Below are 21,639 nucleotides of genomic sequence, written 5' to 3'. Positions count from 1 at the left end.
CTCCCAGGGCAGGTACAGCACAGGGTTAGATACAGAGTAAAGCTCCCTCTGCACTGTCCCATCAAACACTCCCAGGGCAGGTACAGCACGGGTTAGATACAGAGTAAAGCTCCCTCTACACTGTCCCATCAAACACTCCCAGGGCAGGTACAGCACGGGTTAGATACAGAGTAAAGCTCCATCTACACTGTCCCATCAAACACTCCCAGGGCACGTACAGCACGGGTTAGATACAGAGTAAAGCTCCCTCTACACTGTCCCATCAAACACTCCCAGGGCAGGTACTGCACAGGGTTAGATACAGAGTAAAGCTCCCTCTACACTGTCCCATCAAACACTCCCAGTGCAGGTACAGCACGGGTTAGATACAGAGTTAAGCTCCCTCTACACTGTCCCATCCAACACTGCCGCGGTAGGTACAGCACGGGTTAGATACAGAGTAAAGCTCCCTCTACACTGTCCCATAAAACACTCCCAGGGCAGGTACAGCACGGGTTAGATAGAGAGTAAAGCTCCTTCAACACTGTCCCATCAAACACTCCCAGGGCAGGTACAGCACGGGTTCGATACAGTGTGAAGCTCCCTCTACACTGTCCCATCAAACATTCCCAGGGCAGGTACAGCACGGGTTAGATACAGAGTAAAGCTCCCTCTACACTGTCCCATCAAACACTCCCAGGGCAGGTACAGCACAGGGTTGAAACAGAGTAAAGCTCCCTCTAAACTGTCCCATCAAACACTCCCAGGGCAGGTACAGCACGGGTTAGATACAGAGTAAAGCTCCCTCTACACTGTCGCATCAAACACTCCCAGGGCAGGTACAGCACGGGTTAGATACAGAGTAAAGCTCCATCTACACTGTCCCATCAAACACTCCCAGGGCAGGTACAGCACGGGTTAGATACAGAGTAAAGCTCCCTCTACACTGTCCCATCAAACAGTCCCAGGGCAGGTACTGCACAGGGTAAGATACAGAGTAAAGCTCCCTCTACACTGTCCCATCAAACACTCCCAGTGCAGATACAGCACGGGTTAGATACAGAGTTAAGCTCCCTCTACACTGTCCCATCAAACACTCCCGGGGCAGTTACAGCACGGGTTAGATACAGAGTAAAGCTCCTTCGACACTGTCCCATCAAACACTCCCAGGGCAGGTACAGCACGGGTTCGATACAGTGTAAAGCTCCCTCTACACTGTCCCATCAAACATTCCCAGGGCAGGTACAGCACGGGTTAGATACAGAGTAAAGCTCCCTCTACACTGTCCCATCAAACACTGCCAGGGCAGGTACAGCACGGGTTAGATACAGTGTAAAGCTCCTTCGACACTGTCCCATCAAACACTCCCAGGGCAGGTACAGCACGGGTTAGATACAGAGTAAAGCTCCCTCTACACTGTCGCAGCAAACACTCCCAGGGCGGGTACAGCACAGGGTTATATACTGAGTAAAGCTCCCTCTATGCTGTCCCATCAAACACTCCCAGGACAGGTACAGCACGGGCTAGATACAGAGTAATGCTCCCTCTACACTGTCCCATCAAACACTCGCAGGGCTGGTACAACACAGGGTTAGATACTGAGTAAAGCTCCCTCTACACTATCCCATCAAATACTCCCAGGGCAGGTACAGCACGGGTTAGATACAGAGTAAAGCTCCCTCTACACTTTCCCTTCAAACACTCCCAGGGCAGGTACAGCACGGGTTAGATACAGAGTAAAGCTCCCTCTACACTGTCCCATCAAACACTCCCAGGGCAGGTACAGCACGGGTTAGATACAGAGTAAAGCTGCCTCTACGCTGTCCCATCAAACACTTCCAGGGCAGGTACAGCTGGGGTTAGATACAGAGTAAAGCTCCCTCTACACTGTTCCATCAAACACTCCCAGGGCAGGTACAGCACAGGGTTAGATACAGAGTAAAGCTCCCTCTACACTGTCCCATCAAACACTCCCAGTGCAGGTACAGCACGGGTTAGATACAGAGTTAAGCTCCCTCTACACTGTCCCATCAAACACTCCCGGGGTAGGTACAGCACGGGTTAGATACAGAGTAAAGCTCCCTCTATACTGTCCCATCAAACACTCCCAGGGCAGGTACAGCACGGGTTCGATACAGTGTAAAGCTCCCTCTACACTGTCCCATCAAACATTCCCAGGGCAGGTACAGCACAGGTTAGATACAGAGTAAAGCTCCCTCTACACTGTCCCATCAAACACTGCCAGGGCAGGTACAGCACGGGTTAGATACAGTGTAAAGCTCCTTCGACACTGTCCCATCAAACACTCCCAGGGCAGGTACAGCACGGGTTAGATACAGAGTAAAGCTCCCTCTACACTGTCCCAGCAAACACTCCCAGGGCGGGTACAGCACAGGGTTATATGCTGAGTAAAGCTCCCTCTACGCTGTCCCATCAAACACTCCCACGACAGGTACAGCACGGGCTAGATACAGAGTAAAGCTCCCTCTACACTGTCCCATCAAACACTCACAGGGCAGGTACAGCACAGGGTTAGATACAGAGTAAAGCTCCCTCGACACTGTCCCATCAAATACTCCCAGGGCAGGTACAGCACGGGTTAGATACAGTGTAAAGCTCCCTCTACACTGTCCCTTCAAACACTCCCAGGGCAGGTACAGCACGGGTTAGATACAGAGTAAAGCTCCCTCTACACTGTCCCTTCAAACACTCCCAGGCAGGTACAGCACGGGTTAGATACAGAGTAAAGCTCCCTCTACACTGTCCCATCAAACACTCCCAGGGCAGGTACAGCACAGGGTTAGATACAGAGTAAAGCTCCCTCTACACTGTCCCATCAAGCACTCCCAGGGCAGGTACAGCACGGGTTAGATACAGAGTAAAGCTCCCTCTACACTGTCCCATCAAACACTCCCAGGGCAGGTACAGCACGGTTTAGATACAGAGTAAAGCTCCCTCTACACTGTCCCATCAAATACTCCCAGGGCAGGTACAGCACGGGTTAGATACAGAGTAAAGCTCCCTCTACACTGTCCCATCAAACACTCCAAGGGCAGGTACAGCACGGGTTAGATACAGAGTTAAGCTCCCTCTACACAGTCCCATCAAACACTCCCGGGGCAGGTACAGCACGGGTTGGATACAGAGTAAAGCTCCCTCTACACTGTTCCATCAAACACTCCCAGGGCAGGTACAGCACGGGTTCGATACAGAGTAAAGCTCCCTCTACACTGTCCCATCAAACACTCCCAGGACAGGTACAGCACGGGCTAGATACAGAGTAGAGCTCCCTCTACACTGTCCCATCAAACACTCCCAGGGCAGGTACAACACAGGGTTCGATACAGAGTAAAGCTCCCTCTACACTGTCCCATCAAACACTCCCAGGGCAGGTACAGCACGGGTTAGATACAGAGTAAAGCTCCCTCTACACTGTCCCATCAAACAGTCCCAGGGCAGGTACTGCACAGGGTAAGATACAGAGTAAAGCTCCCTCTACACTGTCCCATCAAACACTCCCAGTGCAGGTACAGCACGGGTTAGATACAGAGTTAAGCTCCCTCTACACTGTCCCATCAAACACTCCCGGGGCAGTTACAGCACGGGTTAGATACAGAGTAAAGCTCCTTCGACACTGTCCCATCAAACACTCCCAGGGCAGGTACAGCACGGGTTCGATACAGTGTCTCTCTCTTTCTACACTGTCCCATCAAACATTCCCAGGGCAGGTACAGCACGGGTTAGATACAGAGTAAAGCTCCCTCTACACTGTCCCATCAAACACTGCCAGGGCAGGTACAGCACGGGTTAGATACAGTGTAAAGCTCCTTCGACACTGTCCCATCAAACACTCCCAGGGCAGGTACAGCACGGGTTAGATACAGAGTAAAGCTCCCTCTACACTGTCCCAGCAAACACTCCCAGGGCGGGTACAGCACAGGGTTATATACTGAGTAAAGCTCCCTCTATGCTGTCCCATCAAACACTCCCAGGACAGGTACAGCACGGGCTAGATACAGAGTAATGCTCCCTCTACACTGTCCCATCAAACACTCGCAGGGCTGGTACAACACAGGGTTAGATACTGAGTAAAGCTCCCTCTACACTATCCCATCAAATACTCCCAGGGCAGGTACAGCACGGGTTAGATACAGAGTAAAGCTCCCTCTACACTTTCCCTTCAAACACTCCCAGGGCAGGTACAGCACGGGTTAGATACAGAGTAAAGCTCCCTCTACACTGTCCCATCAAACACTCCCAGGGCAGGTACAGCACGGGTTAGATACAGAGTAAAGCTGCCTCTACGCTGTCCCATCAAACACTCCCAGGGCAGGTACAGCACGGGTTAGATACAGTGTAAAGCTCCATCTACACTTTCCCATCAAACAATACCAGGGCAGGTACAGCATGGGTTAGATACAGAGTAAAGCTCCCTCTACACTGTCCCATCAAACACTCCCAGGGCAGGTACAGCACGGGTTAGATACAGAGTAAAGCTCCCTCTACAGTGTCCCATCAAACACTCCCAGGGCAGGTACAGCACAGGGTTAGATACAGAGTAAAGCTCCCTCTATACTGTCCCTACAAACACTCCCAGGGCAGGTAAAGCACGGGTTAGATACAGAGTAAAGCTCCCTCTACACTGTCCCATCAAACACTCCCAGGGCAGGTACAGCACAGGGTTAGATACTGAGTAAAGCTCCCTCTACACTGTCCCATCAAGCACTCCCAGGGCAGGTACAGCACGGGTTAGATACAGAGTAAAGCTCCCTCTAAACTGTCCCATCAAACACTCCCAGGGCAGGTGCAGCATGGGTTGCTACAGAGTAAAGCTCCCTCTAAGCTGTCCCATCAAACACTCCCAGGGCAGGTACAGCACGGGTGAGATACAGAGTAAAGCTCCCTCTACACTGTCCCATCAAACACTCCCAGGGCAGGTACAGCACGGGTTCGATACAGAGCAAAGCTCCCTCTACACTGTCCCATCAAACACTCCCAGGGCAGGTACAGCACGTGTTAGATACAGAGTAGAGCTCCCTCTACACTGTCCCATCAAACACTGCCAGGGCAGGTACAGCACAGGGTTAGATACTGAGTAAAGCTCCCTCTACACTGCCCCATCAAACACTCCCAGGGCAGGTACAGCACGGGTTAGATACAGAGTAAAGCTCCCTCTACACTGTCCCATCAAACACTCCCAGGGCAGGTACAGCACGGGTTAGATACAGAGTAAAGCTCCCTCTACACTGTCCCATCAAACACTCCCAGGGCAGGTACAGCACGGGATAGATACAGAGTAAAGCTCCCTCTACACTGTCCCATCAAACACTCCCAGGGCAGATACAGCACAGGGTTAGATACAGAGTAAAGCTCCCTCTACACTGTCCCATCAAACACTCCCAGTGCAGGTACAGCACGGGTTAGATACAGAGTAAAGCTCCCTCTACACTGTCCCATCAAACACTCCCAGGGCAGGTACAGCACGGGTTGATAAAGAGTAAAGCTCCCTCTAAACTGTCCCATCAAACACTCCCAGGGCAGGTACAGCACGGTTTAGATACAGAGTAAATCTCCCTCTACACTGTCCCATCAAACACTCCCAGGGCAGGTACAGCACGGGTTAGATACAGAGTAAAGCTTCCTCTACACTGTCCCATCAAACACTCCCAGGGCAGGTACAGCACGGGTTAGATACAGAGAAAAGCTCCCTCTACACTGTCCCATCAAACACTCCCAGGGCAGGTACAGCACGGGTTAGATACAGAGTAAAGCTCTCTCTACACTGTCCCATCAAACACTCCCAGGGCAGGTACAGCACCGGTTAGATACAGAGTAAAGCTCCCTCTACACTGTCCCATCAAACACTCCCAGGGCAGGTACAGCACAGGGTTAGATACAGAGTAAAGCTCCCTCTGCACTGTCCCATCAAACACTCCCAGGGCAGGTACAGCACGGGTTAGATACAGAGTAAAGCTCCCTCTACACTGTCCCATCAAACACTCCCAGGGCAGGTACAGCACGGGTTAGATACAGAGTAAAGCTCCATCTACACTGTCCCATCAAACACTCCCAGGGCACGTACAGCACGGGTTAGATACAGAGTAAAGCTCCCTCTACACTGTCCCATCAAACACTCCCAGGGCAGGTACTGCACAGGGTTAGATACAGAGTAAAGCTCCCTCTACACTGTCCCATCAAACACTCCCAGTGCAGGTACAGCACGGGTTAGATACAGAGTTAAGCTCCCTCTACACTGTCCCATCCAACACTGCCGCGGTAGGTACAGCACGGGTTAGATACAGAGTAAAGCTCCCTCTACACTGTCCCATAAAACACTCCCAGGGCAGGTACAGCACGGGTTAGATAGAGAGTAAAGCTCCTTCAACACTGTCCCATCAAACACTCCCAGGGCAGGTACAGCACAGGTTCGATACAGTGTGAAGCTCCCTCTACACTGTCCCATCAAACATTCCCAGGGCATGTACAGCACGGGTTAGATACAGAGTAAAGCTCCCTCTACACTGTCCCATCAAACACTCCCAGGGCAGGTACAGCACAGGGTTGAAACAGAGTAAAGCTCCCTCTAAACTGTCCCATCAAACACTCCCAGGGCAGGTACAGCATGGGTTAGATACAGAGTAAAGCTCCCTCTACACTGTCCCATCAAACACTCCCAGGGCAGGTACAGCACGGGTTAGATACAGAGTAAAGCTCCATCTACACTGTCCCATCAAACACTCCCAGGGCAGGTACAGCACGGGTTAGATACAGAGTAAAGCTCCCTCTACACTGTCCCATCAAACAGTCCCAGGGCAGGTACTGCACAGGGTAAGATACAGAGTAAAGCTCCCTCTACACTGTCCCATCAAACACTCCCAGTGCAGATACAGCACGGGTTAGATACAGAGTTAAGCTCCCTCTACACTGTCCCATCAAACACTCCCGGGGCAGTTACAGCACGGGTTAGATACAGAGTAAAGCTCCTTCGACACTGTCCCATCAAACACTCCCAGGGCAGGTACAGCACGGGTTCGATACAGTGTAAAGCTCCCTCTACACTGTCCCATCAAACATTCCCAGGGCAGGTACAGCACGGGTTAGATACAGAGTAAAGCTCCCTCTACACTGTCCCATCAAACACTGCCAGGGCAGGTACAGCACGGGTTAGATACAGTGTAAAGCTCCTTCGACACTGTCCCATCAAACACTCCCAGGGCAGGTACAGCACGGGTTAGATACAGAGTAAAGCTCCCTCTACACTGTCCCAGCAAACACTCCCAGGGCGGGTACAGCACAGGGTTATATACTGAGTAAAGCTCCCTCTATGCTGTCCCATCAAACACTCCCAGGACAGGTACAGCACGGGCTAGATACAGAGTAATGCTCCCTCTACACTGTCCCATCAAACACTCGCAGGGCTGGTACAACACAGGGTTAGATACTGAGTAAAGCTCCCTCTACACTATCCCATCAAATACTCCCAGGGCAGGTACAGCACGGGTTAGATACAGAGTAAAGCTCCCTCTACACTTTCCCTTCAAACACTCCCAGGGCAGGTACAGCACGGGTTAGATACAGAGTAAAGCTCCCTCTACACTGTCCCATCAAACACTCCCAGGGCAGGTACAGCACGGGTTAGATACAGAGTAAAGCTGCCTCTACGCTGTCCCATCAAACACTTCCAGGGCAGGTACAGCTGGGGTTAGATACAGAGTAAAGCTCCCTCTACACTGTTCCATCAAACACTCCCAGGGCAGGTACAGCACAGGGTTAGATACAGAGTAAAGCTCCCTCTACACTGTCCCATCAAACACTCCCAGTGCAGGTACAGCACGGGTTAGATACAGAGTTAAGCTCCCTCTACACTGTCCCATCAAACACTCCCGGGGCAGGTACAGCACGGGTTAGATACAGAGTAAAGCTCCCTCTATACTGTCCCATCAAACACTCCCAGGGCAGGTACAGCACGGGTTCGATACAGTGTAAAGCTCCCTCTACACTGTCCCATCAAACATTCCCAGGGCAGGTACAGCACAGGTTAGATACAGAGTAAAGCTCCCTCTACACTGTCCCATCAAACACTGCCAGGGCAGGTACAGCACGGGTTAGATACAGTGTAAAGCTCCTTCGACACTGTCCCATCAAACACTCCCAGGGCAGGTACAGCACGGGTTAGATACAGAGTAAAGCTCCCTCTACACTGTCCCAGCAAACACTCCCAGGGCGGGTACAGCACAGGGTTATATGCTGAGTAAAGCTCCCTCTACGCTGTCCCATCAAACACTCCCACGACAGGTACAGCACGGGCTAGATACAGAGTAAAGCTCCCTCTACACTGTCCCATCAAACACTCACAGGGCAGGTACAGCACGGGTTAGATACAGAGTAAAGCTCCCTCGACACTGTCCCATCAAATACTCCCAGGGCAGGTACAGCACGGGTTAGATACAGTGTAAAGCTCCCTCTACACTGTCCCTTCAAACACTCCCAGGGCAGGTACAGCACGGGTTAGATACAGAGTAAAGCTCCCTCTACACTGTCCCTTCAAACACTCCCAGGCAGGTACAGCACGGGTTAGATACAGAGTAAAGCTCCCTCTACACTGTCCCATCAAACACTCCCAGGGCAGGTACAGCACAGGGTTAGATACAGAGTAAAGCTCCCTCTACACTGTCCCATCAAGCACTCCCAGGGCAGGTACAGCACGGGTTAGATACAGAGTAAAGCTCCCTCTACACTGTCCCATCAAACACTCCCAGGGCAGGTACAGCACGGTTTAGATACAGAGTAAAGCTCCCTCTACACTGTCCCATCAAATACTCCCAGGGCAGGTACAGCACGGGTTAGATACAGAGTAAAGCTCCCTCTACACTGTCCCATCAAACACTCCAAGGGCAGGTACAGCACGGGTTAGATACAGAGTTAAGCTCCCTCTACACAGTCCCATCAAACACTCCCGGGGCAGGTACAGCACGGGTTGGATACAGAGTAAAGCTCCCTCTACACTGTTCCATCAAACACTCCCAGGGCAGGTACAGCACGGGTTCGATACAGAGTAAAGCTCCCTCTACACTGTCCCATCAAACACTCCCAGGACAGGTACAGCACGGGCTAGATACAGAGTAGAGCTCCCTCTACACTGTCCCATCAAACACTCCCAGGGCAGGTACAACACAGGGTTCGATACAGAGTAAAGCTCCCTCTACACTGTCCCATCAAACACTCCCAGGGCAGGTACAGCACGGGTTAGATACAGAGTAAAGCTCCCTCTACACTGTCCCATCAAACAGTCCCAGGGCAGGTACTGCACAGGGTAAGATACAGAGTAAAGCTCCCTCTACACTGTCCCATCAAACACTCCCAGTGCAGGTACAGCACGGGTTAGATACAGAGTTAAGCTCCCTCTACACTGTCCCATCAAACACTCCCGGGGCAGTTACAGCACGGGTTAGATACAGAGTAAAGCTCCTTCGACACTGTCCCATCAAACACTCCCAGGGCAGGTACAGCACGGGTTCGATACAGTGTAAAGCTCCCTCTACACTGTCCCATCAAACATTCCCAGGGCAGGTACAGCACGGGTTAGATACAGAGTAAAGCTCCCTCTACACTGTCCCATCAAACACTGCCAGGGCAGGTACAGCACGGGTTAGATACAGTGTAAAGCTCCTTCGACACTGTCCCATCAAACACTCCCAGGGCAGGTACAGCACGGGTTAGATACAGAGTAAAGCTCCCTCTACACTGTCCCAGCAAACACTCCCAGGGCGGGTACAGCACAGGGTTATATACTGAGTAAAGCTCCCTCTATGCTGTCCCATCAAACACTCCCAGGACAGGTACAGCACGGGCTAGATACAGAGTAATGCTCCCTCTACACTGTCCCATCAAACACTCGCAGGGCTGGTACAACACAGGGTTAGATACTGAGTAAAGCTCCCTCTACACTATCCCATCAAATACTCCCAGGGCAGGTACAGCACGGGTTAGATACAGAGTAAAGCTCCCTCTACACTTTCCCTTCAAACACTCCCAGGGCAGGTACAGCACGGGTTAGATACAGAGTAAAGCTCCCTCTACACTGTCCCATCAAACACTCCCAGGGCAGGTACAGCACGGGTTAGATACAGAGTAAAGCTGCCTCTACGCTGTCCCATCAAACACTTCCAGGGCAGGTACAGCTGGGGTTAGATACAGAGTAAAGCTCCCTCTACACTGTCCCATCAAACACTCCCAGTGCAGGTACAGCACGGGTTAGATACAGAGTTAAGCTCCCTCTACACTGTCCCATCAAACACTCCCGGGGCAGGTACAGCACGGGTTAGATACAGAGTAAAGCTCCCTCTATACTGTCCCATCAAACACTCCCAGGGCAGGTACAGCACGGGTTCGATACAGTGTAAAGCTCCCTCTACACTGTCCCATCAAACATTCCCAGGGCAGGTACAGCACAGGTTAGATACAGAGTAAAGCTCCCTCTACACTGTCCCATCAAACACTGCCAGGGCAGGTACAGCACGGGTTAGATACAGTGTAAAGCTCCTTCGACACTGTCCCATCAAACACTCCCAGGGCAGGTACAGCACGGGTTAGATACAGAGTAAAGCTCCCTCTACACTGTCCCAGCAAACACTCCCAGGGCGGGTACTGCACAGGGTAAGATACAGAGTAAAGCTCCCTCTACACTGTCCCATCAAACACTCCCAGTGCAGGTACAGCACGGGTTAGATACAGAGTTAAGCTCCCTCTACACTGTCCCATCAAACACTCCCGGGGCAGTTACAGCACGGGTTAGATACAGAGTAAAGCTCCTTCGACACTGTCCCATCAAACACTCCCAGGGCAGGTACAGCACGGGTTCGATACAGTGTAAAGCTCCCTCTACACTGTCCCATCAAACATTCCCAGGGCAGGTACAGCACGGGTTAGATACAGAGTAAAGCTCCCTCTACACTGTCCCATCAAACACTGCCAGGGCAGGTACAGCACGGGTTAGATACAGTGTAAAGCTCCTTCGACACTGTCCCATCAAACACTCCCAGGGCAGGTACAGCACGGGTTAGATACAGAGTAAAGCTCCCTCTACACTGTCCCAGCAAACACTCCCAGGGCGGGTACAGCACAGGGTTATATACTGAGTAAAGCTCCCTCTATGCTGTCCCATCAAACACTCCCAGGACAGGTACAGCACGGGCTAGATACAGAGTAATGCTCCCTCTACACTGTCCCATCAAACACTCGCAGGGCTGGTACAACACAGGGTTAGATACTGAGTAAAGCTCCCTCTACACTATCCCATCAAATACTCCCAGGGCAGGTACAGCACGGGTTAGATACAGAGTAAAGCTCCCTCTACACTTTCCCTTCAAACACTCCCAGGGCAGGTACAGCACGGGTTAGATACAGAGTAAAGCTCCCTCTACACTGTCCCATCAAACACTCCCAGGGCAGGTACAGCACGGGTTAGATACAGAGTAAAGCTGCCTCTACGCTGTCCCATCAAACACTTCCAGGGCAGGTATAGCTGGGGTTAGATACAGAGTAAAGCTCCCTCTACACTGTTCCATCAAACACTCCCAGGGCAGGTACAGCACAGGGTTAGATACAGAGTAAAGCTCCCTCTACACTGTCCCATCAAACACTCCCAGTGCAGGTACAGCACGGGTTAGATACAGAGTTAAGCTCCCTCTACACTGTCCCATCAAACACTCCCGGGGCAGGTACAGCACGGGTTAGATACAGAGTAAAGCTCCCTCTATACTGTCCCATCAAACACTCCCAGGGCAGGTACAGCACGGGTTCGATACAGTGTAAAGCTCCCTCTACACTGTCCCATCAAACATTCCCAGGGCAGGTACAGCACAGGTTAGATACAGAGTAAAGCTCCCTCTACACTGTCCCATCAAACACTGCCAGGGCAGGTACAGCACGGGTTAGATACAGTGTAAAGCTCCTTCGACACTGTCCCATCAAACACTCCCAGGGCAGGTACAGCACGGGTTAGATACAGAGTAAAGCTCCCTCTACACTGTCCCAGCAAACACTCCCAGGGCGGGTACAGCACAGGGTTATATGCTGAGTAAAGCTCCCTCTACGCTGTCCCATCAAACACTCCCACGACAGGTGCAGCACGGGCTAGATACAGAGTAAAGCTCCCTCTACACTGTCCCATCAAACACTCACAGGGCAGGTACAGCACGGGTTAGATACAGAGTAAAGCTCCCTCGACACTGTCCCATCAAATACTCCCAGGGCAGGTACAGCACGGGTTAGATACAGTGTAAAGCTCCCTCTACACTGTCCCTTCAAACACTCCCAGGGCAGGTACAGCACGGGTTAGATACAGAGTAAAGCTCCCTCTACACTGTCCCTTCAAACACTCCCAGGCAGGTACAGCACGGGTTAGATACAGAGTAAAGCTCCCTCTACACTGTCCCATCAAACACTCCCAGGGCAGGTACAGCACAGGGTTAGATACAGAGTAAAGCTCCCTCTACACTGTCCCATCAAGCACTCCCAGGGCAGGTACAGCACGGGTTAGATACAGAGTAAAGCTCCCTCTACACTGTCCCATCAAACACTCCCAGGGCAGGTACAGCACGGTTTAGATACAGAGTAAAGCTCCCTCTACACTGTCCCATCAAATACTCCCAGGGCAGGTACAGCACGGGTTAGATACAGAGTAAAGCTCCCTCTACACTGTCCCATCAAACACTCCAAGGGCAGGTACAGCACGGGTTAGATACAGAGTTAAGCTCCCTCTACACAGTCCCATCAAACACTCCCGGGGCAGGTACAGCACGGGTTGGATACAGAGTAAAGCTCCCTCTACACTGTTCCATCAAACACTCCCAGGGCAGGTACAGCACGGGTTCGATACAGAGTAAAGCTCCCTCTACACTGTCCCATCAAACACTCCCAGGACAGGTACAGCACGGGCTAGATACAGAGTAGAGCTCCCTCTACACTGTCCCATCAAACACTCCCAGGGCAGGTACAACACAGGGTTAGATACTGAGTAAAGCTCCCTCTGCACTATCCCATCAAACACTCCCAGGGCAGGTACAGCACGGGTTAGATACAGAGTAAAGCTCCCTCAACACTGTCCCATCAAACACTCCCAGGACAGGTACAGCACGGGTTAGATACAGAGTAAAGCTCCCTCTACACTGTCCCATCAAACACTCCCAGGTCAGGTCCAGCACAGGTTAGATACAGAGTAAAGCTCCCTCTACACTGTCCCATCAAACACTCCCAGGGCAGGTACAGCACAGGGTTAGGTACTGAGTAATTCTCCCTCTACACTGTCCCATCAAACACTGCCAGGGCAGGTACAGCACAGGGTTAGATACTGAGTAAAGCTCCCTCTACACTGCCCCATCAAACACTCCCAGGGCAGGTACAGCACGGGTTAGATACAGAGTAAAGCTCCCTCTACACTGTCCCATCAAACACTCCCAGGGCAGGTACAGCACGGGTTAGATACAGAGTAAAGCTCCCTCTACACTGTCCCATCAAACACTCCCAGGGCAGGTACAGCACGGGATAGATACAGAGTAAAGCTCCCTCTACACTGTCCCATCAAACACTCCCAGGGCAGATACAGCACAGGGTTAGATACAGAGTAAAGCTCCCTCTACACTGTCCCATCAAACACTCCCAGTGCAGGTACAGCACGGGTTAGATACAGAGTAAAGCTCCCTCTACACTGTCCCATCAAACACTCCCAGGGCAGGTACAGCACGGGTTGATAAAGAGTAAAGCTCCCTCTAAACTGTCCCATCAAACACTCCCAGGGCAGGTACAGCACGGTTTAGATACAGAGTAAATCTCCCTCTACACTGTCCCATCAAACACTCCCAGGGCAGGTACAGCACGGGTTAGATACAGAGTAAAGCTTCCTCTACACTGTCCCATCAAACACTCCCAGGGCAGGTACAGCACGGGTTAGATACAGAGAAAAGCTCCCTCTACACTGTCCCATCAAACACTCCCAGGGCAGGTACAGCACGGGTTAGATACAGAGTAAAGCTCTCTCTACACTGTCCCATCAAACACTCCCAGGGCAGGTACAGCACCGGTTAGATACAGAGTAAAGCTCCCTCTACACTGTCCCATCAAACACTCCCAGGGCAGGTACAGCACAGGGTTAGATACAGAGTAAAGCTCCCTCTGCACTGTCCCATCAAACACTCCCAGGGCAGGTACAGCACGGGTTAGATACAGAGTAAAGCTCCCTCTACACTGTCCCATCAAACACTCCCAGGGCAGGTACAGCACGGGTTAGATACAGAGTAAAGCTCCATCTACACTGTCCCATCAAACACTCCCAGGGCACGTACAGCACGGGTTAGATACAGAGTAAAGCTCCCTCTACACTGTCCCATCAAACACTCCCAGGGCAGGTACTGCACAGGGTTAGATACAGAGTAAAGCTCCCTCTACACTGTCCCATCAAACACTCCCAGTGCAGGTACAGCACGGGTTAGATACAGAGTTAAGCTCCCTCTACACTGTCCCATCCAACACTGCCGCGGTAGGTACAGCACGGGTTAGATACAGAGTAAAGCTCCCTCTACACTGTCCCATAAAACACTCCCAGGGCAGGTACAGCACGGGTTAGATAGAGAGTAAAGCTCCTTCAACACTGTCCCATCAAACACTCCCAGGGCAGGTACAGCACGGGTTCGATACAGTGTGAAGCTCCCTCTACACTGTCCCATCAAACATTCCCAGGGCAGGTACAGCACGGGTTAGATACAGAGTAAAGCTCCCTCTACACTGTCCCATCAAACACTCCCAGGGCAGGTACAGCACAGGGTTGAAACAGAGTAAAGCTCCCTCTAAACTGTCCCATCAAACACTCCCAGGGCAGGTACAGCACGGGTTAGATACAGAGTAAAGCTCCCTCTACACTGTCGCATCAAACACTCCCAGGGCAGGTACAGCACGGGTTAGATACAGAGTAAAGCTCCATCTACACTGTCCCATCAAACACTCCCAGGGCAGGTACAGCACGGGTTAGATACAGAGTAAAGCTCCCTCTACACTGTCCCATCAAACAGTCCCAGGGCAGGTACTGCACAGGGTAAGATACAGAGTAAAGCTCCCTCTACACTGTCCCATCAAACACTCCCAGTGCAGATACAGCACGGGTTAGATACAGAGTTAAGCTCCCTCTACACTGTCCCATCAAACACTCCCGGGGCAGTTACAGCACGGGTTAGATACAGAGTAAAGCTCCTTCGACACTGTCCCATCAAACACTCCCAGGGCAGGTACAGCACGGGTTCGATACAGTGTAAAGCTCCCTCTACACTGTCCCATCAAACATTCCCAGGGCAGGTACAGCACGGGTTAGATACAGAGTAAAGCTCCCTCTACACTGTCCCATCAAACACTGCCAGGGCAGGTACAGCACGGGTTAGATACAGTGTAAAGCTCCTTCGACACTGTCCCATCAAACACTCCCAGGGCAGGTACAGCACGGGTTAGATACAGAGTAAAGCTCCCTCTACACTGTCGCAGCAAACACTCCCAGGGCGGGTACAGCACAGGGTTATATACTGAGTAAAGCTCCCTCTATGCTGTCCCATCAAACACTCCCAGGACAGGTACAGCACGGGCTAGATACAGAGTAATGCTCCCTCTACACTGTCCCATCAAACACTCGCAGGGCTGGTACAACACAGGGTTAGATACTGAGTAAAGCTCCCTCTACACTATCCCATCAAATACTCCCAGGGCAGGTACAGCACGGGTTAGATACAGAGTAAAGCTCCCTCTAAACTTTCCCTTCAAACACTCCCAGGGCAGGTACAGCACGGGTTAGATACAGAGTAAAGCTCCCTCTACACTGTCCCATCAAACACTCCCAGGGCAGGTACAGCACGGGTTAGATACAGAGTAAAGCTGCCTCTACGCTGTCCCATCAAACACTTCCAGGGCAGGTACAGCTGGGGTTAGATACAGAGTAAAGCTCCCTCTACACTGTTCCATCAAACACTCCCAGGGCAGGTACAGCACAGGGTTAGATACAGAGTAAAGCTCCCTCTACACTGTCCCATCAAACACTCCCAGTGCAGGTACAGCACGGGTTAGATACAGAGTTAAGCTCCCTCTACACTGTCCCATCAAACACTCCCGGGGCAGGTACAGCACGGGTTAGATACAGAGTAAAGCTCCCTCTATACTGTCCCATCAAACACTCCCAGGGCAGGTACAGCACGGGTTCGATACAGTGTAAAGCTCCCTCTACACTGTCCCATCAAACATTCCCAGGGCAGGTACAGCACAGGTTAGATACAGAGTAAAGCTCCCTCTACACTGTCCCATCAAACACTGCCAGGGCAGGTACAGCACGGGTTAGATACAGTGTAAAGCTCCTTCGACACTGTCCCATCAAACACTCCCAGGGCAGGTACAGCACGGGTTAGATACAGAGTAAAGCTCCCTCTACACTGTCCCAGCAAACACTCCCAGGGCGGGTACAGCACAGGGTTATATGCTGAGTAAAGCTCCCTCTACGCTGTCCCATCAAACACTCCCACGACAGGTACAGCACGGGCTAGATACAGAGTAAAGCTCCCTCTACACTGTCCCATCAAACACTCACAGGGCAGGTACAGCACGGGTTAGATACAGAGTAAAGCTCCCTCGACACTGTCCCATCAAATACTCCCAGGGCAGGTACAGCACGGGTTAGATACAGTGTAAAGCTCCCTCTACACTGTCCCTTCAAACACTCCCAGGGCAGGTACAGCACGGGTTAGATACAGAGTAAAGCTCCCTCTACACTGTCCCTTCAAACACTCCCAGGCAGGTACAGCACGGGTTAGATACAGAGTAAAGCTCCCTCTACACTGTCCCATCAAACACTCCCAGGGCAGGTACAGCACAGGGTTAGATACAGAGTAAAGCTCCCTCTACACTGTCCCATCAAGCACTCCCAGGGCAGGTACAGCACGGGTTAGATACAGAGTAAAGCTCCCTCTACACTGTCCCATCAAACACTCCCAGGGCAGGTACAGCACGGTTTAGATACAGAGTAAAGCTCCCTCTACACTGTCCCATCAAATACTCCCAGGGCAGGTACAGCACGGGTTAGATACAGAGTAAAGCTCCCTCTACACTGTCCCATCAAACACTCCAAGGGCAGGTACAGCACGGGTTAGATACAGAGTTAAGCTCCCTCTACACAGTCCCATCAAACACTCCCGGGGCAGGTACAGCACGGGTTGGATACAGAGTAAAGCTCCCTCTACACTGTTCCATCAAACACTCCCAGGGCAGGTACAGCACGGGTTCGATACAGAGTAAAGCTCCCTCTACACTGTCCCATCAAACACTCCCAGGACAGGTACAGCACGGGCTAGATACAGAGTAGAGCTCCCTCTACACTGTCCCATCAAACACTCCCAGGGCAGGTACAACACAGGGTTCGATACAGAGTAAAGCTCCCTCTACACTGTCCCATCAAACACTCCCAGGGCAGGTACAGCACGGGTTAGATACAGAGTAAAGCTCCCTCTACACTGTCCCATCAAACAGTCCCAGGGCAGGTACTGCACAGGGTAAGATACAGAGTAAAGCTCCCTCTACACTGTCCCATCAAACACTCCCAGTGCAGGTACAGCACGGGTTAGATACAGAGTTAAGCTCCCTCTACACTGTCCCATCAAACACTCCCGGGGCAGTTACAGCACGGGTTAGATACAGAGTAAAGCTCCTTCGACACTGTCCCATCAAACACTCCCAGGGCAGGTACAGCACGGGTTCGATACAGTGTAAAGCTCCCTCTACACTGTCCCATCAAACATTCCCAGGGCAGGTACAGCACGGGTTAGATACAGAGTAAAGCTCCCTCTACACTGTCCCATCAAACACTGCCAGGGCAGGTACAGCACGGGTTAGATACAGTGTAAAGCTCCTTCGACACTGTCCCATCAAACACTCCCAGGGCAGGTACAGCACGGGTTAGATACAGAGTAAAGCTCCCTCTACACTGTCCCAGCAAACACTCCCAGGGCGGGTACAGCACAGGGTTATATACTGAGTAAAGCTCCCTCTATGCTGTCCCATCAAACACTCCCAGGACAGGTACAGCACGGGCTAGATACAGAGTAATGCTCCCTCTACACTGTCCCATCAAACACTCGCAGGGCTGGTACAACACAGGGTTAGATACTGAGTAAAGCTCCCTCTACACTATCCCATCAAATACTCCCAGGGCAGGTACAGCACGGGTTAGATACAGAGTAAAGCTCCCTCTACACTTTCCCTTCAAACACTCCCAGGGCAGGTACAGCACGGGTTAGATACAGAGTAAAGCTCCCTCTACACTGTCCCATCAAACACTCCCAGGGCAGGTACAGCACGGGTTAGATACAGAGTAAAGCTGCCTCTACGCTGTCCCATCAAACACTTCCAGGGCAGGTACAGCTGGGGTTAGATACAGAGTAAAGCTCCCTCTACACTGTTCCATCAAACACTCCCAGGGCAGGTACAGCACAGGGTTAGATACAGAGTAAAGCTCCCTCTACACTGTCCCATCAAACACTCCCAGTGCAGGTACAGCACGGGTTAGATACAGAGTTAAGCTCCCTCTACACTGTCCCATCAAACACTCCCGGGGCAGGTACAGCACGGGTTAGATACAGAGTAAAGCTCCCTCTATACTGTCCCATCAAACACTCCCAGGGCAGGTACAGCACGGGTTCGATACAGTGTAAAGCTCCCTCTACACTGTCCCATCAAACATTCCCAGGGCAGGTACAGCACAGGTTAGATACAGAGTAAAGCTCCCTCTACACTGTCCCATCAAACACTGCCAGGGCAGGTACAGCACTGGTTAGATACAGTGTAAAGCTCCTTCGACACTGTCCCATCAAACACTCCCAGGGCAGGTACAGCACGGGTTAGATACAGAGTAAAGCTCCCTCTACACTGTCCCAGCAAACACTCCCAGGGCGGGTACAGCACAGGGTTATATGCTGAGTAAAGCTCCCTCTACGCTGTCCCATCAAACACTCCCACGACAGGTACAGCACGGGCTAGATACAGAGTAAAGCTCCCTCTACACTGTCCCATCAAACACTCACAGGGCAGGTACAGCACGGGTTAGATACAGAGTAAAGCTCCCTCGACACTGTCCCATCAAATACTCCCAGGGCAGGTACAGCACGGGTTAGATACAGTGTAAAGCTCCCTCTACACTGTCCCTTCAAACACTCCCAGGGCAGGTACAGCACGGGTTAGATACAGAGTAAAGCTCCCTCTACACTGTCCCTTCAAACACTCCCAGGCAGGTACAGCACGGGTTAGATACAGAGTAAAGCTCCCTCTACACTGTCCCATCAAACACTCCCAGGGCAGGTACAGCACAGGGTTAGATACAGAGTAAAGCTCCCTCTACACTGTCCCATCAAGCACTCCCAGGGCAGGTACAGCACGGGTTAGATACAGAGTAAAGCTCCCTCTACACTGTCCCATCAAACACTCCCAGGGCAGGTACAGCACGGTTTAGATACAGAGTAAAGCTCCCTCTACACTGTCCCATCAAATACTCCCAGGGCAGGTACAGCACGGGTTAGATACAGAGTAAAGCTCCCTCTACACTGTCCCATCAAACACTCCAAGGGCAGGTACAGCACGGGTTAGATACAGAGTTAAGCTCCCTCTACACAGTCCCATCAAACACTCCCGGGGCAGGTACAGCACGGGTTGGATACAGAGTAAAGCTCCCTCTACACTGTTCCATCAAACACTCCCAGGGCAGGTACAGCACGGGTTCGATACAGAGTAAAGCTCCCTCTACACTGTCCCATCAAACACTCCCAGGACAGGTACAGCACGGGCTAGATACAGAGTAGAGCTCCCTCTACACTGTCCCATCAAACACTCCCAGGGCAGGTACAACACAGGGTTAGATACTGAGTAAAGCTCCCTCTGCACTATCCCATCAAACACTCCCAGGGCAGGTACAGCACGGGTTAGATACAGAGTAAAGCTCCCTCAACACTGTCCCATCAAACACTCCCAGGACAGGTACAGCACGGGTTAGATACAGAGTAAAGCTCCCTCTACACTGTCCCATCAAACACTCCCAGGTCAGGTCCAGCACAGGTTAGATACAGAGTAAAGCTCCCTCTACACTGTCCCATCAAACACTCCCAGGGCAGGTACAGCACAGGGTTAGGTACTGAGTAATTCTCCCTCTACACTGTCCCATCAAACACTGCCAGGGCAGGTACAGCACAGGGTTAGATACTGAGTAAAGCTCCCTCTACACTGCCCCATCAAACACTCCCAGGGCAGGTACAGCACGGGTTAGATACAGAGTAAAGCTCCCTCTACACTGTCCCATCAAACACTCCCAGGGCAGGTACAGCACGGGTTAGATACAGAGTAAAGCTCCCTCTACACTGTCCCATCAAACACTCCCAGGGCAGGTACAGCACGGGATAGATACAGAGTAAAGCTCCCTCTACACTGTCCCATCAAACACTCCCAGGGCAGATACAGCACAGGGTTAGATACAGAGTAAAGCTCCCTCTACACTGTCCCATCAAACACTCCCAGTGCAGGTACAGCACGGGTTAGATACAGAGTAAAGCTCCCTCTACACTGTCCCATCAAACACTCCCAGGGCAGGTACAGCACGGGTTGATAAAGAGTAAAGCTCCCTCTAAACTGTCCCATCAAACACTCCCAGGGCAGGTACAGCACGGTTTAGATACAGAGTAAATCTCCCTCTACACTGTCCCATCAAACACTCCCAGGGCAGGTACAGCACGGGTTAGATACAGAGTAAAGCTTCCTCTACACTGTCCCATCAAACACTCCCAGGGCAGGTACAGCACGGGTTAGATACAGAGAAAAGCTCCCTCTACACTGTCCCATCAAACACTCCCAGGGCAGGTACAGCACGGGTTAGATACAGAGTAAAGCTCTCTCTACACTGTCCCATCAAACACTCCCAGGGCAGGTACAGCACCGGTTAGATACAGAGTAAAGCTCCCTCTACACTGTCCCATCAAACACTCCCAGGGCAGGTACAGCACAGGGTTAGATACAGAGTAAAGCTCCCTCTGCACTGTCCCATCAAACACTCCCAGGGCAGGTACAGCACGGGTTAGATACAGAGTAAAGCTCCCTCTACACTGTCCCATCAAACACTCCCAGGGCAGGTACAGCACGGGTTAGATACAGAGTAAAGCTCCATCTACACTGTCCCATCAAACACTCCCAGGGCACGTACAGCACGGGTTAGATACAGAGTAAAGCTCCCTCTACACTGTCCCATCAAACAGTCCCAGGGCAGGTACTGCACAGGGTTAGATACAGAGTAAAGCTCCCTCTACACTGTCCCATCAAACACTCCCAGTGCAGGTACAGCACGGGTTAGATACAGAGTTAAGCTCCCTCTACACTGTCCCATCCAACACTGCCGCGGTAGGTACAGCACGGGTTAGATACAGAGTAAAGCTCCCTCTACACTGTCCCATAAAACACTCCCAGGGCAGGTACAGCACGGGTTAGATAGAGAGTAAAGCTCCTTCAACACTGTCCCATCAAACACTCCCAGGGCAGGTACAGCACGGGTTCGATACAGTGTGAAGCTCCCTCTACACTGTCCCATCAAACATTCCCAGGGCAGGT

The sequence above is a fragment of the Somniosus microcephalus genome, chromosome 17 (genome assembly GCF_052327205.1).
Source record: "Somniosus microcephalus isolate GS21.2 chromosome 17, FLI_Smic_1.0, whole genome shotgun sequence".
Classification (NCBI taxonomy): domain Eukaryota; kingdom Metazoa; phylum Chordata; class Chondrichthyes; order Squaliformes; family Somniosidae; genus Somniosus; species Somniosus microcephalus.
This window is presented reverse-complemented; position numbering follows the sequence as displayed.